Genomic DNA, 23761 nt, shown 5'->3' on the forward strand with positions numbered 1-23761 from the left:
GAGAATGGAGAAGGGAAAGGTTTTATTTAAGAGACTTTGTATGAGAGCCTAGAATTGAGAAGGATTTTGTTTTTAATCTTTGAGTTGAAATTGCAAAGCACTGTGCTTCCTGAGAGTGATAAAGTATGTGTGTTGCAAAAGCATTGCGTTGCTAACTATGGTGTCTTTAAGCTTTTTTCTTCTTCTCACTCTCTTTACCAAATTTTGTGCTTGCGTGATTCACATAAAAAGCTTTCTCCCATCAAATTATGAAATTAGAGTAGGGAATAAGTCAGCAAAGTAGTAGAAAAGTTCTGTCCTGAAGTGGGGCACATCCCATAAAGACCTCATAGAGAATGTGATAAATATCAATGCCTGAGATTAATTGTACAAGGAGAATATTTTCCTAATTCAAGGATCACAAAGTCTATTCTTTTGCAAAAAGAAGAAAGAAGAAGCAGCTAATCTGATATGCAAATATAAATATAATAAATAGTCTAATACACATCTTCCTTCAGCAAACCTATTTGTGAAATGCTATAATAAAATAAATAAGGATCTTTTGGTTCCAAGTCTAGTAGTTCCAAACTCTTTTTTTGAGGAAAAAAGTGGAATGATTTGCAAAGAAAGTGAATGGTGGACTGGGGAAACTCGAAGACACAAAAAATTGTGCCCAAATTTGTTACTACCTTTGGCAGACATGCCTATTCTTTCCAAATTTTTCCTCCTAAGTTGCAAAAGCCTCATTGGTACAAAGGGAAACTAACACATAACTCTACCACAGAAAAGCCATCAGGTTTCATCCTGGTTTCATCAGGATCATTGGAAACATATGGTCTTTAGTAATTAGTCAATATTATGGCCTTTAAATATTTTTCCCTCTGCTGCTTTATCTATGCAGGTAAGGCTATATATTATTATTAGTAAACCAAACAGAACTTTGGAATTCTGTCCTCCTTCAGCAAATTATAGTCTTCCCTTCAAAACAAGATGTTTTTAATCAGTATTTTTGTAAGCAATGAAAAAGTACGGGGTTAAGAATCTTATCCCAGTTGAGAATAAGAACTTAAGACTGGTCTTATGAATCCAGTCCCAGTTCTATTATATAGACATCTGTAATTTTAGGCAAGTAACAGTTCCTCAGAGCTGTTTCCTTCTATATGAACCAGGGTAATTATATCACCTACTTCAAAAGATTGGAGGGTGGCTTTATTTTCTTCCTGTTCTCCCATCTTTTATGCCAAAGACTAGTGCTCATTTATTATTCGTATTATTGTCATTGCCCTCGTTGTTCTATTACCACCCTCACATCTCCCCCTGCCCTCCACCACTCCTGCCACACACAAAAGTTTGGGTAGCCTACTAGGAGTTTCAACATTCTAATACCAATAATATCAATGTTTTTTGTATTTTATTTTTAAAGAGTGTAACATACAGTGAAGTGCGCAAATCTTAACTATACAGTTTCACGAATATTTACAAAGTGAATACTCCTATATAACGACCACACTTATCCAGATACAGAACATAACCATTGTTCCAGAAGCCTCATTCCTGCCTCATTTCACTCATTCCCTGCCTCAAAGGTAAGGACTATTCTGATCAAAATCATCATAGATAAGTTTGCCTCTTTAGGGAAAAAGTGTTCTTTTTTTCATATGAATGGGATCATATACTAGGTACTCTTGCATCTCTGTTTTTTTTCCTTTAATCAAAATTATATGTGACCTGTTTTTTTTACATTATTCTATAATGTTCCACTGCATACATAGCTCATAATTTATAAAATTTACTCTTGAAGAAAATTGTTATTTGTGTTTTAAACAGTTACTAATGATGCTATGAACATTCTTACACATGTCCTTTAGTGCACATTTATATGTTAGGTAGGCCTAGGAATGAAATTCTTGGATCCATAATATGTGTATATTCAGCATCATAGGTCATGCCAAAGTTTTCCAAAGGATTTGTTCCAATATTATACAACCACCAGCATTTTATGGGTCCTCCATATGTTTGCCTACACTCAGTATTGTTATTTTTTAAACTTTAATTTTACACTTTCTGATGTGTGTGCAAAGGTACCTCATTATGGTTTTCATTTTTTGTTGTTTTTTTTTCTCCTAATGACTAATGCTAACATCTTTACATATGCTTACTGGTTATTTAGCCATTCATTTTTGTGCAATATATATATTGTCTTGAATTCTTCTTTAGATATATGTATTGCAGATATCTTCTTCCAGTCTGGAATGCTTATAGATTTAATGAAGTTCAACCTATCAATTTTTTATTTAATGATTAGACCCTATTTAATAAATTTCTATCTACTCCAAATCATAAAGGTATTCTCTGTTATCTCTTAAAGATTATTGTCTCGACTCTGATGGGAACCAGGGCCTGCTCACCTGCATGCCTCCAGGGTCAGCAGCAGATGGGGCTAGTTGTAGGACCAGGGTCAAGTGGAACTAAATCCATAGGAACATAGGACTTCTTTCAGACTGCAACAGGGACCATTTTGGGCAAACCTGCCACCAGGTCATTGTCCTGCCTTCGCAAAGTGACTGTCCTTAGTCTTGGGCTTTACTGGAGTTTTAACAAATCTCCCACAAAGGCGTTTTTGTCTGTAGATGGCTGTCAAATCATGTTTATTGGGAGCAACATCTTTCTCACCCAATGACTCCTAACTCACTCTGACTTCTCTTTATGGGAAGATTTTACAGATTCAACATATTGAGTATACGTAAGATTATTCAGATTTAGATTTAGTGCTTTTTCTTATACCAGCTTTAATAAGTGGTATTAATTTATTGTTAGAACTATGAACTATAGTGTACTCTTTATCTGTAATGTCCACATTATTGGTTTTGAATTTTTCATTCCTGATACTGTTGTGCCTTTGCTTTTTTTTCTCCTTAATCGGACTTATGATATGTTTATAAATTATATCGTCTTTTCAAAGAAACAATTTTATTTTCTCTATTGTATATTTGCTTTCTTTTTTATTAATTCCATTTTCCTTATTTTGTTTAACTTCCACTTTTATTTCCAATTTTTTGAGCTCAAGAATTTAGAATTATAAATTTTCTTCTAAAAACTAATTCATCTATATTATAATGTTATACTTCATTAATCAGAAAATTAAATACACAAATAGTCAAAATGTTATTTTTTTCTTATCTTTATTTTTACTAATGTGTTATAATTATAGGGATTGCTATATCTTTATGATTTTTAGGTCAAATTTGTAAATCATGTTGTTCAAATCTTCTGTAACTCTTAGTGAGTTTTATTACCAAGAAAGATATTAAAATTTTAAACTTTGATTGTAGATTTATCTATTTCTCCTTTAGTTATGACAGACTTCAGTTTATATATTTTGAGGCTACATTATTAGTACATATAAGTTTAAGGTTATTATATTTTCCTGTTGAATTCCTTCTTTATCCCTTGTAATTTTCTCTGCCTGAAATTCTGCACTTTCTAATATTAGTATAGCTATAATAGTTTTTCTTAAGTTTGTATTTCCATGGCCTGTATTTTACCATTCTTTTCTTTTGAATCTTTCTGTTCTTTATAGTTAATGCTCATTTTTTACAAGCAATATATAGTTGGTTCTAATTCATTTTGTTTTATTTTAATCCAGATTGTAATCTTTGTCTTTTAATTAGAACATCTCCTCCATTCACATTTAATGTAATTTCTGATATCTTTAAATTTATGGATATGAGAGTATTATTTGTTTCCTCTATATCCACTCTATATTTAATTATTTTCTCACTTATTTTCTTTCCTTTGTATTAATCAAGTTATTTTTATTATTTTTTTATCATTTTCCCTCTAATTGTTTGTGACATATATTCTGAGCTCTTCACTTATGATCATCTTGGAAATTATTGCATATATCCTTCTTATTAAGTTGTGTTTTAAAATATTTCCTTCTAGAAATGGAACTATTTTAACATGCTTTAACTCATTTTTTTTCAGATTTACTTTTTGTCATTTAATTGTACATATATTTATATGCTTTTAATAAATGAATATAAACAGTGAGCATTCATTTAAATTATTCATTTGTTTATTTTTTCTGGTGTTCTTAATTCTTCAGTCCTTTACCATGCATCTACTTGAGATCATTTCTCTTCTAGAATAATTCAAATGTATGAACATAAGAGTAGGTCTGTTGGTGATTTTTGCTCTCAAACTAAATATTTAGTCATTATTTCACCTTCATTTTTGAAATGTATTTTTTGTTGTTTGTAGAAGTTTTGGTTGGCTATTCTATTTTTAAAGTTTTTGTACTTAAAAGATGTCATTTTTGTTTTGTTTTGTTTTACTTATTCTACCATTTCTAGTAAAAATTAACTCTCCTTGGAAGGAACTCTTAAGTTTTCCTGCTTATCTTTGATTATCAGCTTTGTTTTTTCTATGATGTGACAAGATGTGGTTTTCTTTTTTATTTATCTTTCTTACGTTTTGTAGAACTTTTAAATCTGTCATTTTTTGGGGGTCAGTTTTGGAAAATTATCAACATGTTCCCCCCCAAATACTACTTCTTTCTCTTTCTATCTCTTCTCTTTGGGATTTAATTACAAATAGGTTAGTAGTTTTCACTGTGTTTTACATATCTCATACTATTTATCTAGTTTTTATTCATTCAATCTGAACATTATCTAATGACCTTCATTTCACTAATCCTCTATTTCTCAACTATTAAACATATGCATTGAATTTTAAATTTTCAGCTTTTATGCTCATTTCTAGGATTTCCATTTGACTCTTTGAAAAATATATCTCTGATCTTTGCTAACATCTGGCTTACTTGTGGCCTTTTAATTATCTTTTTCTCTTGTTGATTTCAGTTATTTGGTGCTTTTTGGTAGCATGTCTAGTAAGTTTTGATTGAATACTGGACATTATTTATGAAGTAATGTGGAAATTCTGGATGATGATATGTTCCTTCAAAGAGGAGTTCTTGGGGCTTCCCTGGTGGCGTAGTGGTTGAGGGTCCACCTGCCGATGCAGGGGACGTGGGTTCATGCCCCGTTCTGGGAGGATCCCACATGCCACGGAGCGGCTGGGCCCGTGAGCCATGGCCGCTGGGCCTGCACGTCCAGAGCCTGTTCTCTACAGCGGGAGAGGCCATGGCAGTGAAAGGCCCGCGTACAGAAAAAAAACAAAAGAAAACAAAGAGGAGTTCTTTTTCTTTCTGAAGACTCATAAAGTAAGTGTATTAAACCATATTTCTGGTTTATCCTTAATTTTAGAGTATAATATGTCTGACACCTTAACTGAAATTCTTCACCTTTATGAAAACTTGTCTTCCCATAACTATGAGCTTGCTAAATTATCTGCTAAGTTTTTAAATCTCTTTTATACTGCTTTATGCTTTTTTCCCTTTTGAATATTCTTCTATGCATGCACAACTTTAGAATTAGCAAATATCTGAGGAAGAATCTGCACACAGAATATATGTCTCACTTCTCTATGGCTCCCCTTTCTCCATAATGAGCCCTGTTGGCTTTAGTAGGCCTGAACATCAATCTTGGGCTCCTATGAGCCTGTGTCCTTATGAGACTGCACCAATATCTACTTGGCTACTGCTCTGTTTGAGCTTACTTTTCACACTCAGAAACAAGTAAGTGCCCCAACAGAAGTGCAGTGAATGTAATGACCATCTAAATGTAGTTGTTTTCTCTAAGAACTTTTTCTTTAAATACCTTTGGTTTTTAGTATATTCAGAGTTGTGCACCCATCACCACAATTAATTTTAAAACATTTCAGTACCCCCAAAAGAAACCCTGCACACACTAGGCATCATCCCTTAATCCCCCCACTCCCCAGCCCTAGGCAATGCATTCTATCTCTATAGCTCTCTGACTCTTTATGTCCTGACTTCCTTTTGTTTTTTGACCCTTCCCTAAACTGTTGTATTTGGGTGTTTTATTTAACTTTGCTGTGCCCTTAATAAGATAGCTTGCTACTCTATTTTGATGATTTGTTAATATAAATAACATAAACAATGATTTATGCATTTTATACATGACTTTGTAGGAAAACTACATATCAATACCATTTCTTATAATAAATTCTAATCAATCTCAACCAAATTAAGGAGACTTTTATTCTATGTTAAGCTTAGCAAGTAAGGAAGAGCAGCATATCAACATAGTTATTTAATGGTACGCATTGCTGGAAAGTGGATACAAAGACTACAGGATAATATTTAATGTATCATTTGCCATATATATATATATATATATATATATACACATATATATATATATATATACACACACACACATATACACACACAAGTGTGTATATATATATATATACACATATATATGTTATTAGTGGCTTTTTATCTAGTTTTTGCTTATCTGTTACAGATTTAGCAATTGCGCACAAATGGTAAGTTCTGAGAGCAATTCACAGGTAGATTTTCTTAACTCTTCCATTGGAAAGGCTGTATAAACAAACTTATTTATGTTTGTGTACATGTACATACATATATATACACAGTTTTACAAGTATAATTATATATTTTTCCCATGGAATTTTACATCTGCAGAACACAATTTAAAACCTCTCTTTTAGTAAAAAAAAAACACTTGCTTGCTAGCTAGTCTTAGCATAATTGTTTCTGTTGAGTTGACATTCTTCCTTAACAAGTGCACCATTATATTTCCACTGACATAATTTTTTTTTCTGAGAATATACATGGTACTTGAAATGATCTCAAAACACACAGCATAAAATTTAATAAGAACATTAGAAAATAAGATCTTATATAAATGAAAAAACTCAGAAAGTAAATTAATTGGGGTCCACTAAAAGAGAATTGCTAACAGTTCACAGAGGTGCCCTGAAGTTAAAAAGGAAGATTGTAAATTAATGCTTTAATAAGATTGTTCAGAAAATGTCAGAGCTTCTAAAGTGAGAAAAGTAAATACTTTCAGTTCTTTGGAAACATTCATTTGCACACACAAAAGTTGACATGCTAATTACAAGCTATGCTTATCTAGTAATTAAAGTAGCTTTTCTTGTTTGTCCATCCTTGTAGTGGACAAACTTATTTTGAATTTCTGCATGAACTTGCACTTAATGAAACTGTTTTTAAAATACATAATAATTAAATACATAATTTCAAATTCTCCTTTGCGCAATTAATCTGTGATAGTAAGGTTTTACACTATTATTCTATTGATTTTCTCAGTAAAGTTATTTTTACAATCTACATGATAAAATAGTATGAGAGTCCTAGATAAATATTTATGTGCTGGTTAAATGAATGAATGAATGTTTTTTCCTTTTTAATTTGATTACTGATTTAAAATATTCTAATAGAAGAAATACAGTTTCTAGCATGTGTTACTACTAAAAAAAATATAAAATTGTTATTCAAAGTGTAGAATATTATCCTTAGAGAAAACCTGTCATTTATGAATATTTTGTGCAATTCTTTCTATTCTCCAAAAGAGCAGCTGCTGATAGAAAATCTTAACATGTCTTTTTTTCTGAAATGTTTTTTTTTTTCCCATATTTAAGGCATTTCCTTTCTAATCTTAAATAAAAGTAATCTCAGAAATTAAAAAGAAGGCAATGGCTTATAGAAGATATTGAACCAAATCAATAATTGAATATAAAAATTGGACAGACTCAGGCAACCTTCTGTACCTGTGTGTTTGAGGTGATACTGAACATGTCAAAGCTAGAATACACGGGCTTAAGTGGCAACAGAGGAAATGAATGAAATAATCAGGGTAGGAAAATGGGAGAAGACATCAAAGCAACAAGTACAGTGGGTTTTACCCTGAAATAATTAATTGAAAATAAAAGTTACAACATGGAACCAGTTAATATAGCAATGTTGAGGTTTAGGTTTGTCATGAGGTTTGTGAGGACAAGAAAGAGAAGACTTCTTTGGGCCACATGAGCAAATCTAAATTGTTAATCTTATACAACTATCTGGACACAGTTCTAAATGCCAAGATTGGAACCAAGTGAGCTAAGTAAGTAACAATGCAGATTTAGAGTCAGATATTTTTTGTTTCTTCAAAGCTTTGCCACCTCATAGCTATGTGACTTCAAACAAGTAATTTGACTGTCTGCATCCTTCATTATTTTCAAATACGTTAAAAAAACAAAAGTCTAAAGAACACAACACTAATCATACAGAGTGATTTTGGAGAATCAGCATAAAAATTTTCAATAAAATAAGATTTTATTGATAATCTTCTATGTACCAGATGCTAAAGACAGAAAAAATGGGTATATAACTGTCCCTGCCTTTAAGGACCTTATCATTTAAATGAGGAGACAAAGCCTTGTACAACTGAGAAATATATTTAAAAATGTGCTATCCTATATAAAAAGTGCTATGGGAATATAATAGTTGATAGTTAATTTAGCCAAAAGGACAGGGGAAAACATCACAAAATGATTCATCCCTAAGTCTCAAATGAGAAAGGAGAAACCTGGTAGACCTAAAATGAAAGGGTGGGACATTCAAAGCAGTAAATATGCTGAATACTTTGGTGTAATAAAAAGAAAATCAGCCAGAAGACGGCTCAACATTGTCTTTTTCAATAAAATGTAGGCTCCTTGAGGGCAGGGACAATTTCTTATTTAGTTTATATCATTAACATCTCCTAGGATCCCTGATGCTTTGTATGTACTCAACACTCACGTGCAGATATTTCTATTTTTCCATCAATTTTACCTAGCTAGAATAGGAGAAAAGTACATCTATCTTTGTTTAAAAAATCTGTTTTGAGAAATCACTCTGTCCTATGGCAGAAAGTAAAATTTTTGTGTGAGCAGTCGTCATAAGTGAATGCCTGGTTTTCAGCATTTGCTTGGGCTGGCAAACAGTTGTTCTAGGGAAGGGGTCATCTCTTCACTCTGGCACCTACCTGGCCTCAACTTTCCAACCTGACATCTAGAAAGAAACTCCATGGCACACCTGCTAATGCTATTCATTTGTCTTAGCCACAGAGCTCCCCCAGGTCCTTTGGCATCACTGTCACATCTCTGCTACGCTCAGCCCTACAGGAAAATACTTGACTCTTAGCTGCCACCTACCAGAGACCTGCCCTGAGGCTTTGTAGGTTTGGATTCAGCCATTACTTGGCCACATGCAGCTCTCTCTATACTTGTAGAGGAGTTGTCAGAATCTAGGAATCAAACCAGCAATCTGAACATAGGTTACCTCACTCCTTGGGTGCTTAAATCATTGCAGGGTTTTACCACTACCCTTTAGGAAATGGCTCAAAGGGAAGAGGACATAGATCATGCCTGTATCTCTCTTGTTTCCTCCTATTCAATAGTCCTTGGGGTCTTATTTGGGCAGGCAGGCAGAAAAAACTCTGTTGTTAGAGAATTTACTTTATGCTTTAGAAAACCAAAAACTTGCCCTCTTGCACTTCTAAAATCCTTTTCTTGCAAGACGATGTCTTTTATTGCCAGTTCTAAAAGTCTATTTAATACTTGAAAACAGTATTTTGACCCATTTCTTTCCCCCTGAATTTCTATGTTAATAACCCTCTCCTCAAATGTGTGATCCCATAATTTCCTAACTACTAGGGTAGGGACTGAGAGCACAAGAAAATGTATTTGAAGGGTGAGGGCCTTGAAGGAGAAGTTGTAGATACATCAGTCAATTACTCAGTATATTCCCACACATGCCCTTTCCCTAACTAATGAACTAAAAAGGACTAAAGGACTGAGGGAAGAGACAATAACACTTCTAGTGATTCTTGTGTTCCCAGCACCTGAAACAGTACCCAGTACCTAGGGGAAATTATTATTTGTTGAATAACAATTGTACAGAAGGTAGCTCAAATGTTCCCCACCAACATAACCATTCAGAAAAGCATTCAGAGAGAAAAGGGTCAGAGGCAGAAATCTAAGAACACAAATATTTAAGGGATAGGATAGTGGAAAATTATCAGAGAAGAAAAATAAGAAAAGGTCAGAAAGGTAGAAGAAAAACCAGGGGAAAAAAGTGGTACAGAAAGCATGGGAAGAGAGAAATTAAAGGAGAGAGAGAATTTTACCATATTAAAAAAAAAAAAAAAGAGGGCTTCCCTGGTGGCGCAGTGGTTGAGAATCTGCCTGCTAATGCAGGGGACATGGGTTCGAGCCCTGGTCTGGGAGGATCCCACATGCCGCAGAGCAACTAGGCCTGTGAGCCACAACTACTGAGCCTGCCCGTCTGGAGCCTGTGCTCCACAACAAGAGAGGCCGTGTCAGTGAGAGGCCTGCGCACTGCGATGGAGAGTGGCCCCCCGCTTGCAGCAACTAGAGAAAGCCCTTGCACAGAAACGAAGACCCAACACAGCAAAAATAAATAAATTAATTAATAAACTCCTACGTCCAACATCTTCTAAAAAAAAAAAAGAAAAAGCAGTGATTGAATAGAATAAGGACATAAGAGCAGGTTGGTGGTTTTTGACAATGTGTGGGTCATTAATAACATTTGAGAGATCAGCTTGAGTGAAATGGTTGTTGCAGAAGTCATTTTGCAATGGGTTGAGGAGTCAGAGAGTAGCCTGGATAATTAGTGTGAAAATGCTTCATAAATCCTAAACCACTTTACAAATGCAATTAGGATATACAGCTTGTTAGATTTAGGGCCTAGCAGTTGCTCATTCACCAAACTTTCTGAATTCTTTTTTTTTTTCTTTCTTTTTTTTTTGGCATCAGGCACACACGTCCTGATGGACTTTTGTTATAATCTATGGAAAACTTAAGGAAACAGATGTTAAATTTTAACAGTTTTCTTGTACCTTAAACTAATATTTTTTCTATAATATGCCTCAGATGTAAAAAAATAAATAAATAAAAATACACTATCATTAAACAATCTCCAAACACTCCCTACTGTTTCTTCCAAGTCATCTTCCTGTTGCCAGCTGCTTAGCAACTTCACCTTAGCTTCTTGAATACTTCGGATTTGTTTACACAAAATTGACATAAATTTGAATATGGCCTTGACTCCATCCATGAAATTTGAATCAGAGTCTATCACTTCTCCATCCCTCACAATTGGATCCAATTGCATTACTTTCAATATCTCTTCTTCCTTGGCTTCTCTATCCCTAATTTCCATTTTGTATAGATTCCCTGTCAATCAAGTTAGCTTACTAGACATTACATGGACTTAAAATACAATTAATCATACTCTGAGAGGTTTCTTTCTTGACCTGAGCCCATACTTCTCAAATAACCTTATTCTAACTCTCCTTGTAATAACACCTAGTTGTCAAAACATTAATATAAAGGCACAAAATGAGCAGCTTTAAATTAGCTATATGTAAAATGATTCAGAAAGTAATGGATTTAATGTATTAATATGTTTTTTAGAGAAAACACAACCAGATATTAATATTTAAAAGACACTGCCACTGGTTGAGTTTTTTCTACCAGAACCCTGTAACTTATCTGTTCAGCACAAGGATTGTTTATGAAGAAAAATAACCAAATTAAATAATTCTATAGTTATTTTTATTGGCCAAACAGTGACATCTATTGTTCAATGTTATATAAAATGGAATTTAAAAATCAGAAGAAATGCTATCTTTTTTACATGATTAGCTACAAAATAATAACTTTCTTAAATTTACTGTTTTACAATGGTGGTATCTAGAAATTTATTTTTAATTTAAAATCAAATCCAGCTGATTATTTAGGAGTTCTAACATTTAATCACTATTCAAAAGGTCCAGGATCTGTCTAGTTGCTAAAAATAGGGAGAGAGAAATAAGACAATAAAAATACAGAATACAATTCTTAAAGTTGCCTGCATTGTACAATAAATGTGTTTTTCTCCCCACAAATCACTCAAATACACACTATTGAAATCTGTGAAAGCCCAAGCTGAATTCTGAGTTCAGGGCACGTTTCTGTTCTCATGTTTCATCTGTTGTCAATTAAATCTATGTATTTAGAAAGGTTGTTTACCATCTTAGCTAAAGTTTATTCTCTATAAAAGTATGGGGCTTTACCTGAAGGTGATCAGTTTCCTTCTAGCTCTTACTTGTCTCTAAGATGTCATTCACCACCATTTAATTAAGCAAAATTTTTAAAAATGAGTCTCTATCTAAACAAGTCTCTTTCTAAAGGGAGTCATAAAAATTGAGATGATTTAGGGAAGAAAAGAGTTTAATTTTGTGAAGAAACATTTATTAGATATATTTTAAAAAATAATTGGCCAATTCAATGAAAATGATTACACCTTTGATCATGTGTTAATACAACATTAATAATAAGCTCAGTTATCATCAACCTATAACAAAAGAAAAAAAAATATGGCCCTTTATAGGAACCTGAACATGACACTATAAGCATTTTCCAGTGTACTGTATAACAGATAATGTTCCAAAGCACTAGAAACCAAAATCCTAGTGTGACTTCAAAGAACTTTGGAGCAGTGAATCAATATAGATTGTGAGATGCTCTGTTCACCTGAAGCCCTAGGGATTGCTAATGGAGAAGGAAAAATCGGATGCTGCCCAATGTTACCTGGAGTCCTTGCCCTTGAAAGCAGTATTTTCTTCTACCATCAACTATTGAACTTTTAATAAATTTCTAAAATAATAAAAATCATCAAACTAATAATCATCTTGGGGAAAAAGCATCCTTTGAAAATGTGAGACTCACAAAGTGTAATATTAGAGAATAACAATAAAACAAGCTTTTATTTAGTTTCCTTACTCTCTCAAAGCTTCTCTTTAAATTAAAATAGAAATCTATACATTCATTTTTTCTGTAAATATTTTGAGTTTGTATAACATTACAGCACTCAGTTGAGTGTGGTTGTTTCTTTCTGCTCACATGCAAATATGAAAGTATATGCCAAAGCTACTATTTCCTGCTCTGAGATTATGTAGAGGAAACATCTCACAGTCTCATGATATCTCCTCACCCTCTGCTGAGGCATTTGACCAGGAAAATATTATAAATCCTATAAAACAGAAGAGAGGGAGACTCAACAGCCAAGTAGTCAAGTCCCCATTGACATGTCCATGTGCGTAAAGAGCATTTGAGGTCAGAAGTTGGGCAGCACAGATCTATCTGAAGCACAGGGTATATGTAGTTTCTGGCTTCGCATCCTGCTATCTCCAAATATCTCCTTGTCCCCTATTTTAAAAATTTACCATTCACAGACAACCCTCAGAATGGTAGAACATATTTGCAAATGAAGCAACTGACAAGGGATTAATCTCCAAAATATACAAACAGCCCATGCAGCTCAATATCAACCCAATCAACCCATTCAGATAATGGGCAGAAGAAGACCTAAACAGATATTTCTCCAAAGAAGACATACAGATGGTCAAGAGGCACATGAAAAGATGCTCAACATCACTAATTATTAGAGAAATGCAAACCAAAACTACAATGAGGTATTACCTCACACTGGTCAGAATGGCCACCATCAAAAAATATCTAGAAACAATAAATACTGGAGAGGGTGTGCAGAAAAGGTAACCCTTTTACACTGTTGGTGGGAATGTAAATTTGTACAGCCACTATGGAGAACAGTATGGAGCTTCCTTAAAAAACTAAAAATAAAACAATCATATGGCCCAGTAATCCCTCTACTGGGTATATACCCTGAGAAAGCCATGATTCTAAAATATACATGCACCCCAATGTTCATTGCAGCACTATTTACAATAACCAGGACATAGAAGCAACCTAAATATCCATCAACAGAGGAATGGATAAAGAAGATGTGGTACATATATACAATGGGATATTACTCAGCCAAAGAAAGGAACAAAATTGTGCCATTTGCAGAGACGTGGATGGACTTAGAGACTGTCATACAGAGTGAAGTAAGTCAGAAAGAGAAAAACAAATATTATATATTAACACATATATGTGGAATCTAGAAAATGGTACAGATGAACCTATTTGCAAAGCTGAAAGAGAGACACAGATGTAGAGAACAAACGTATGGACACCAAGTGGGTAAGGGGGGATGGGATGAATTGGGAGATTGGGATTGACTTATATACACTGCTATGTATAAAATAGATAACTAATGAGAACCTACTCTATAGTACAGTGAACTCTACTCAGTGCTCTGTGGTGACCTAAATGGGAAGGAAATCCAAAGAAGGGGGATATATGCATACATATAGCTGATTTACTTCACTGTACAGCAGAAACTAACACAACATTGTAAAGCAACTATACCCCAATTAAAAAAATAAAAAATATTACCATTCATTTTATGATTGACCATCATGACAATCAAATTAACAGAACAATTGCAAAATGTTTAGTTTAGGCTTAATGTGTCTCTTTTTAGCCAACTTAAATTCACGCCTACCGGAGAACTGAAAATTTGGTTCTCAGATTTTGTCAATGAAAGAAGATTCTAACTTTGAGGATAGTTAAATATTGTAATGAAACACAGTGAATGCCATAAGGCAATAGCAAGATTTTCATAGGGAGACAATATTGGGTACATAGAATACATGATCAAAATTAAAGAATGTATCTATTTGGCAGACCTAGTGCAGTTACTGTCTACTGCCAAGGTTTCCACTACCGATGCAAAAAGAAAATGTCCTTGCACATCCTGTTTGTCTGATTGGGCAGCCAAGATTGGATAGGAGACTACAGAGAAAAACATGGTAATACAAGGAAAAATATGGAGAGAGAACTTTTGCAACTCAGAAATAACCTTGTAAACAGTGAAGATCCTGTTTTATTCCAAACAAGAATCCAAAATTTGAGTTAAAAATTAAAGTAAAAAGAAAAGCATACGGATTTACCTGGTGGTCCAGTGGTTAAAGATCTGCCTTCTAATGCAGGGGACATGGGTTCGATCCCTGGTCTGGGAACTAAGATCACATATACCATGGGTCATTTAAGCCCATGTGCCACAGCTACTGAGCCCACACACCACAACTAGAAAGAAGCCCACACACTGCAACCAAGAGCCCGCACATCACAATGAAAGATCCTGTGTGCAGCAACTAAGACCCAATGCAACCCAAAATAAATAAACAAATAAATAGATGAATAAATAAATTTAAAAAGTATAATGCCATATTATTCCTTATCATTGTCACAGGGTCAAATAAAACTGGTTATAGAAGCAATGTAGCTGTCATCAAAACACCACTTTTTTTTTTTTTTAAATACTTACGGTATGAAAGAATTTGCACATACAAAGGCAGGACCTCAAGCAGGTATATCTTAACTGAGACTCCAGAAAACTAGGGAGACAAATTTTGACCTGATTTTTTTTTTGGGGGGGAATTTTATTTCCATTTGCATGGAGTATCTTTTTCCGTCCCCTCATTTTCAGTCTGTATGTGTCCCTAGGTCTGAAGTAGGTCTCTTTTAGACAGCATATATATGGGTCTTGTTTTTGTATCCATTCAGCAAGCCTGTGTCTTTTGGTTGGAGCATTTAATCCATTCAATTTTAAGGTAATTATCGATATGTATGTTCCTATGACCATTTTCTTAATTGTTTTGTGTTTGTTTTTGTAGGTCCTTTTCTTCTCTTGTGTTTCCCACTTAGAAAAGTTCCTGTAGCATTTGTTGTAGAGCTGGTTTGGTGGTGCTGAATTCTCTTAGCTTTTGTTTGTCTGTAAAGCTTTTCATTTCCCCATCAAATCTGAATGAGACCCTTGCCGGGTAGAGTAATCTTGGTTGTAGGTACTTCCCTTTCACCACTTTAAGTATATAATGCCAGTCCCTTCTGGCTTGTAGAGTTTCTGCTGAGAAATCAGTTGTTAACCTTATGGGATTTCCCTTTTATGTTATTTGTCATTTTTCCTTTGCCGCTTTCAATAATATTTCTTTGTCTTATTTTTTTGCCAGTTTGATTACTATGTATTTCAGCATGTTTCTCCTTGGGTTTATCCTGTAAGGGACTGGCTATGCTTCCTGGATTTGGGTGACTATTTCCTTTCCCATGTTATGGAAGTTTTCAACTATAATCTCTTCAAATATTTTCTCGGGTCCTTTCTCTCTCTCTTCTCCTTCTGGGACCCCTATAATGCAAATGTTGTGGTATTTAATGTTGTCGCAGAGGTCTCTTAGGCTGTCTTCATTTCTTTTCATTCTTTTTTCTTTATTCTATTCCACAGCAGTGAATCCCACCATTCTGTCTTCCAAGTCACTTATCCGTTCTTCTGCCTCTGTTATTCTGCTGTTGATTCCTTCTAATGTGGTTTTCATTTCAGTTATTTTATTATTCATCTCTGTTTGTTTGTTCATTAAGTCCTCTAGGTCTTTGTTAAACATTTCTTTCATTTCCTTGATCTTTGCCTCCATTCTTTTTCCGAGGTCCTGGATCATCCTCACTATCATTATTCTGAATTCTTTTTCTGGAAGGTTGCCTATCTCCCCTTCATTTAGTTGCTTTTCTGTGGTTTTATCTTGTTCCTTCATCTGGTACATAGCCCTCTGCTTTTTCATCTTGTCTATCTTTCTGTGAATGTGGTTTTTGTTCCACAGGCTGCAGGATTATAGTTCTTTTTACTTCTGCAGTCTGCCCTCTGGTGGATGAAACTATCTAAGTGGCTTGTGTAAAACACCACTTCTTGACTTCTACTGGGGTTTTGACTTTCTCATTATGTAAAAGATATGGATAGATTGTTCTCATAATATTTTCTATTAAATTAATTATTTCAGTATGTTTTGGGTATGGGAAAAATTGTGATTTTGCCTTGAAAATTCAACCAGAATTTTTAAGAAAATAATTTTATAATATTATTTTAACATTCCATTTCATGTATCACATTATATCTTACACTAGTACTACGAGGTTCATTAGTAATGGTTTTAGTCAGACTTCCCCAGAATCAGATCCTGAGATGAGATTTTGTATACGAAATATAAAGTAAGGAAACCATCCCAAGGAAGTGAAAAGCTGAGCAATGTTGCAATATCTGGATTAAAAAAAAAAAACAAACCAAAAACAAGTTAGAGGGTAGCTTTAATGTCACCTGCACAGGCATTTTAGAGTATAAGTTATGCCTCAGAATTCTACTAACTTGAGGTAAAGGATGTGAACTTCCTTATACCCACTGCCTCCAACAATGACTAGGCATCTTCAAGGGGAATGTAATTTTCCAGGTAACTGTCTCCTCACCATTTGTTGGCAAGATAGATTACAGTAGCCCAAGGGCAGTCTTTTGCTCACTGCTGTAAACCAAAGCACTCAGAAGCTGGGAGTGGGGAGGGGGTCTTCAAAACAGTATTTTAAAAATTGAGCCAAAGATATATGAGTGGAGCACAAACATTGTACACCACAGTCAGGTTTTACTGTCATGCTAAAAGATTAGAAAATGGAAGTTCAGAAAGGAAATATGATTTACATACAGACATCCCCAGATAAAAGTGTAAAACTGATGATGCAAGACTCTGGCTGTAAATCCTATGTTTCTCTTGCTGTTCCCCTCCTCCCCACCTTTCATCATGTTACATGATAGTGTTATTTATTTTCATAATTAACATATAACCTTATAATAAAAAAGACCTGATATTTTATAGCATGCTACACATTTCTGATTATTTTGAATATTTTATTTTTCTTCACGTATGTAGTTTTATATCCAGTTAAACCAGAGGTCATAAACATAGGGTTCTTGCAGATAATATAAATCAGTGAATCAGAACAGATGAGAAAACCAGTAAAGAACTGAACCTCTCTGGAAAGTTGCTGCCTGTGTAAAGGAGGAAGCCACTTCTCAGATCCAGATTATTGTTGCTGAGAGGAATAAAGATCCAGTGTTGCTAGATCTTCCAGTTTTCATGCTCAGCCAGAGATCAGGATGTTTCACATACAGTCTCCAAATCTCTAAATTCTGGTAACTGACCAACCCTTCAGCCATCCCCATTTTTTTTTCAGTGGGAGCAAATTCTGTACAAGTTACAAAATACATACTCCTGTTATACTTGAGGTGCCATTTTATTCCTTTGGTATATGCCAGCAGGTTTGGTACAGCTTAAAGTATGTACTCATCTAGTCATTCAAATTAAAACAGTTTTGAACTATGATGCTGGCCAAACGAAACTTTAAAAGAATAGGATTTAATTTGTGGGTCTTGAGTTTAGGATCTCTAAATTAAACTAGTGTTTCCATGAACTGTAAATGTTGTTTAATTCAATCATAAGAAATAGTTTCTTTTAAAGCAAATTAAGGTGTTTTTTTGTTTGTTTTTTGCCTTTTGAATGTTGGCATGTACTAAAAATGAGAGTGGAAGGTTTCAAAATTCTTTAATGTTGTTCTAAATTCTGTCAAAGTGAGTCCACTCTGACGAAAGCAGTAACTTGCAACCTCATGACACCCAAAGTTTTCATTAACAATAGTTCTAACACTACCTCTATTACCCTGGAATAAAATTCTTAGGGTACTATCACATAGCAACACATGTAAGTTATAATATAATCAGTATAAAGCCTTAACTCCAACATACAAGAAAGAGAAAACTAACTTATAGTTAAATAATATGTATTTCTTTTTTATTGAATTAGAGTTGATTTACAATATTTTTTGTTTGTTTGTTTTTGTTTTTGTTTTTTTGTGGTATGTGGGCCTCTCACTGCCGTGGCCCCTCCCGCCGTGGAGCACAGGCTCTGGACGTACAGGCCCAGTGGCCACGGCCCACGGGCCCAGCCGCTCTGCAGCACGTGGGATCCTCCCAAACCAGGGCACGAACCCGCGCCCCCTGCATCGGCAGGTGGACCCCCAACCACTGCGCTACCAGGGAAGCCCAGTTTACAATATTTTGTTAGTTTCAGGTGTATGGCATAGTGATTCAGTAGTTTTGCAGATTACACTCCATTATAAACTATTACAAGATAATGGATATAATTCCGTGTGCTGTACAGTATAGCCTTGTTGCTGATCTATTTTATATACCGTAGTGTATATTTGTTAATTCCATACCCCTAATTTGGCCCTCCCCCTTTTCCCTCTCTCTTTTGGTAACCACAAGTTTGTTTTCTATATTATGGTTCTGTTTCTGTTTTGCATATACATTCATTTGTATTATTTTTTAGGTAAGTTATATCATACAGTACTTGTCTTTGTCAGACTTATTTCACAAAGCATAATATTCTCTGAGTCCATTCACATTGCTGCAAATGGCAGTACTTCATTATTTTTTTATGGTTGAGTAATATACCACTGTGTGTATATATACACACAATTATATATATATAATATATATATACTAACTTATAGTTAAATAATATGTATTTTATATATATATATTCTTAAGCCAAGTATCTGTTGATGGGCCCTTTAGGTTGCTTATATGTCTCAGCTATTGTAAATAGTGCTTCTATGAACATTGGGGTGCATATAACTTTTCAAATTAGTGTTTTCATTTTTCCAGATACATACCAAGGAGTGGAATTGTTGCATCATATGGTAGTCTTATTTTTTAGTTTTTTGAGGCATCTCCATACTGTTTTCCACAGTGACTGTACCAATTAACATCCCACCAACCATATACCAGGGTTCCCTTTTCTCCACATCCTCTCCAACATTTGTCATTTGTAGACTTTTTGATGATAGCTATTCTGACAGGTGTGAGGTGATATCTCATTGTTGTTTTGATTTACATTTCTCTAATAATTAGCAATGTTGACCACCTTTTCACGTACCTGTTAGCCATTTGTATGTCTTCTTGGGAGGAATGCCTATTCAGGTCTTTGCTCATTTTTTATTAGATTGTTTGTCTTTTAGATATTGAGTTGTATGAGATGTTTGTGTATTTTGGATATTAACTCTCCATTTGTCTCATCATTTGCAATTATTTTCCTCCATTCCATATGTTGTCTTTTCATCTTAATGCTTTCCTTGGTTGTGCAAAAGCTTTTAAGTTTAATTATGTCCCATTTGTTTATTTCTGCTTCTATTTATTTTGACTTAGGAGACTGATCCAAGAAAATATTGCTAAGATTTATGTAAAGGAGTTTTCTGCCTATGTTCTTTGCTAGGAGTTTTACGGTTTCAGGTCTTACACTTAGGTCTTTAAACCATTTTGAGTTTATTTTTGTATATGGTGTGGGGAAACATTCTAATCTCATTGTTTTACCTGTGATTGTCCAGTTTTCCCAGCACCACTTGTTGAGAGACTGTTTTTCTCCATTGTATAGCCTTGCCTCTTTTGTCATAGATTAATCGACAATAGGTATGTGGGTTTATTTCTGGGCTCTCTACTTTGTTCCATTGATCTATTTGTCTGTTTTTGTGCCAATACCATGCTGTTTGGATTATTGTAGCTTTGTAGTATTGGTCTGGAGTCTGGGAGGGTCATACTTCCAGCTTTATTCATTTTTTTCTCAAGATTGATTTGGAAATTCAGGGTCTTCTGTGTTTCCATAGAAATTTTAGAGTTATTGATTCTAGTTCTGTGAAAAATGTCATGGATATTTTGATAGGGATTGCACTAAGTCTGTAGATTGCTTTAGGTAGTATGGCCATTTTAACAATATTAATTCTTTCAATCAAAAAGCACTGGATATTTTTCCATTTCTTTGTATCATCTTCAATTTCCTTCCTCAATATTTTAGTTTTCAGAGTATAGGTTTTTCACTTCCTTGACTAAATTTATCACGAGGTATTTTACTTTTTGATGCAATTTTAAATGGAATTATTTTTTACTTTCTCCTTCTGATATTTCATTATTAGTGTACATAAGTGCAACAGATTCTGTATATTAATATTATTTTCTGCAACCTTGTTGAATTCATCTATTAGTTCTAATTGCTTCTGGGTGGAGACTTTAGAATTCTCTATATATTGTGTTATGTCATCTGCAAATAGTGACAGTTTTACCTCTTCCCTTCTAATTTGAATAACTTTATTTATTTTCCTTATCTGATTGCTGTGGCCAGAACTTCTAATACTATGTTAAATAGAAGTAGCAAGAGTGACCATCACTGTATTGTTCCTGAATTTAGCAGGAAGACTTTCAGCTTTTGATCAATGAATATTAGGTTGGCTGTGGATTTGTCATAAATGGCATTTATTATGTTGAGATATGTTCACTCTATAGCCACTATGATGATATTTTTTATCATGAATGGATGTTGAAATTGTTCAAATGCTGTTTCTGCATCTACTGAAATAATCATGTGATTTTTATACTTACTTTTGCTAATGTGATGTATCATATTGATTAATTTGTGAATGTTGAACCATCCTTGTGACCCTGGAATAAATCCAGCTTGATCATGGTGCATGATCCTTTTTATGTACTGTTAATTTCAGTTTGCTAATATTTTGTTGAGGATTTTTGCATTTATATTTATCAAAGATATTGGCCTATAATTTTATTTTTTGTAGTGCCCTTGTCTGGTTTTGATATCAGGATAATGATGGACTGTAGAATAAATTTGGATGTACTCCCTCCACTTTAATTTCTTTGGAGTAGTTTGAGAAAGATAGGTATTTGTTTTTCTTTATATGTTTGGTAGAATTCCCCTGTGAAAACATCTGGTCCTGGGCTTTTGTTTGCTGGGAGTGTTTGCATTATGAATTCAATTTCATTTCTAGTGATCAATCTAGTGATCTAGTGATCAAATTGTTTGTACCTTGTTGACTCAGTCTTGGCAGACTGTATGTTTCTAGAAATTCATCTATTTCTTCTAGGTTGTCCAATTTTTTATCATATAACTGTTCATGGTATTCCCTTATGATTTTTTGTATCTCTATAGTATCAGTTATATTTCTCCTCTTTCATTTCTTATTTTGCTTATTTGGGTCCCTTCTCTTCTCAGAAAACAGCTCTTGGTTTCATTGATCTTTTCTGTGTTTTTTTTCAATCTTTATTTTATTTATTCCTCTCTGATCTTTATTATTTCCTTCCTTCTGCTGACTTCGGATTTTGTTTGTTCTTCTTTTTCTAATCATTTTAGGTGGTGGGTTAGGTTGTTTATTTGAGATTTTTCTTGTTTCTTGAGGAAGGCCTGTATTACTACGAACTCTCTTAGAACTTCATTGGCTGGTTCTCATACATTTTGGAAACTTGTGTTTCCATTTTCCTTTGCCTCAAGGTATTTTCTGATTCCCTCTTAGATTTCATTGTTGACCCATTGTTTTTTTAGTAGCATATTGTAGTCTCCACATATTTTCTCTTTTCACAGTTTTCTTTTTGATTTCTAGTTTCATAACATCATCATCAGAAAAACGCTTGATATAATTTCTTTTCTCTTAAATTTGTTAAGGCTTGTTTTGTGACCTTGTATGTGATCTATCCTGGAGGACATTACATATGCACTGGAAAAGAATGTGTATTCTGCTGGATTTGGACGTAATGTCCTGTAGATATCAATTATGTCCAACTGGTATATTGTCATTTAAGACCACTGTTACCTTATTGATTTTCTGTCTTGTTAATTTGTCCATTGCTATCAGTGTGGTATTAAACTCTCCTACTATTATTGTATTATTGTTGATATCTCCCTTTATGTCTGTTAGTATTTGCTTTATATATTTATGTGCTCCTGTATATGTTAAGGAGTGCAATATCCTCTTCTTGTATTGAGCCCTTTATCATTATATATTGCTCTTCTTTGTCTTTTGTTTTGGCCTTTGTTTCAAAGTCTGTTTTGTCTGATATAAGTATTGCTACTCTCATTTTCTTTTCTTCTCCATTTGCATAAAATATCTTTTTTCCCATCCTCTCACTTTCAGTCTGTGTGTGTCTTTAGCCCTTAGGGAATCTCTTGCAGACACCATATTGAAAGGTCTTTTTTATTTTTTAATCCAATTAGCCACCCTAAATCTTTTGATCAGAGTATTTAGTCCACTGATGTTTAAAGTAATTAATGATAGATATGTACATGTTGTCATTTTATTACTTGTTTTCCAGTTGTTTTTGTAGCTCTTCACTGTTCATATCATTTTTTATTTCTTTCATTGTGGGTTGTTGATGATTTTCTTTTGTAGTATGCTTGGGTTCCTTTTTTTTTTTTTGTCTATCTACTGTAGGTTTTTGATTTATGGTCACAGTGGGGTTCATATATGTTGACCCATAATTTTAGCTACTTGATTTAAACTATTAGTCATTTACATTCAAACATATTCCAAAAGATCTACATTTTTACTCTTCTCCCCCACATTTGTATTTATGATGTCATATTTTATATCTTCATGCCTATTCCCTTTATTGTTTATTGTAGTTATAGTTGCTTTAACAATTTTTTTCTTTTAATATATGTCACTGGTTTATTTAAGTGATCTTCAGTCCTTACTATGTATTTGCCTCTCCTACTGGGATTTTTCCTATAGATTTTTTGCTTCTTTTCCATTTAAAGATGACCTTTCAACATTTCCTTTATGGTGGGTTTTATGTTGCTGAATTCTTTTAGTTTATTCCTGTCTGAGAAGCTCTGTATCTCTCCTTCTATTCTAAATGATCTTGCTGGATAGAGAATCCTAGGTTGCAAATTTTTTCACTTTCAGCACTTTGAATATATTATGCCACTCTCTTCTCACCTGTAAAGTTTCTGCAGAGAAATCAGCTGATAGCCTCATGAGGATTCCCTTGTGTATGACTGTTTTTCTCTTGCTGCCTTTAGAATTCTCTTTTTATCATTTACTTCTGGCATTTTAATTATGATATGTCTTGGTGTGGGTATGTTTGTGTTCATCTTGTTTGGAACCCTCTGTGCTTCCTCTACCTGTATATTTGTTTCATTCTTTAGGTTTGGTAAGTTTTTAGCCATAAGTTTTTCAAATATATTTTTGATACCCTTCTCTCTCTCTCTTCTCCTTCTGGAACCCC

The sequence above is a fragment of the Tursiops truncatus genome, chromosome 20, assembly GCF_011762595.2.
Source record: "Tursiops truncatus isolate mTurTru1 chromosome 20, mTurTru1.mat.Y, whole genome shotgun sequence".
Classification (NCBI taxonomy): Eukaryota; Metazoa; Chordata; class Mammalia; order Artiodactyla; family Delphinidae; genus Tursiops; species Tursiops truncatus.